Raw genomic sequence first — 363 nt, 5'->3', positions numbered from 1 at the left:
GCCATCCCTCCTGCCCCATGCCCCCCACCAGCCCCCTGCTCCTGACACCCCCAGTGCCCCCACGCCTGCCCCTCCTCTGCCCCCTGTGCCTTCCCTTGTCCCTCCTGTCTCCCTTGTGCCACTCCAAGCCCTGCTGGTGTGTGTGTCCTCCCATCTTGTGTGTGTCCCCAAAGCGTGACGCAGTGCTGGGCCCTGGTAAGGGTCAGGCACAGGGTGCCCCACGCCCTGGGGTCCAAGGGAAGCTGGGGAAGAGGGCGCCCCCAAAAAAGCTGCCTTGCAGCGGAGGCAGAGGAGGGCGGTGGGGTCTGGGGCTGCACCAGTGGAGGAGTGGGGCAGCGTGTGCTGGGAGCGTGGGGGCCAGGT

The sequence above is a fragment of the Egretta garzetta genome, unplaced genomic scaffold (assembly GCF_000687185.1).
Source record: "Egretta garzetta isolate BGI_Z169 unplaced genomic scaffold, ASM68718v1 scaffold997, whole genome shotgun sequence".
Classification (NCBI taxonomy): Eukaryota; Metazoa; Chordata; class Aves; order Pelecaniformes; family Ardeidae; genus Egretta; species Egretta garzetta.
Note: the sequence above shows the minus strand (reverse complement) of the source record.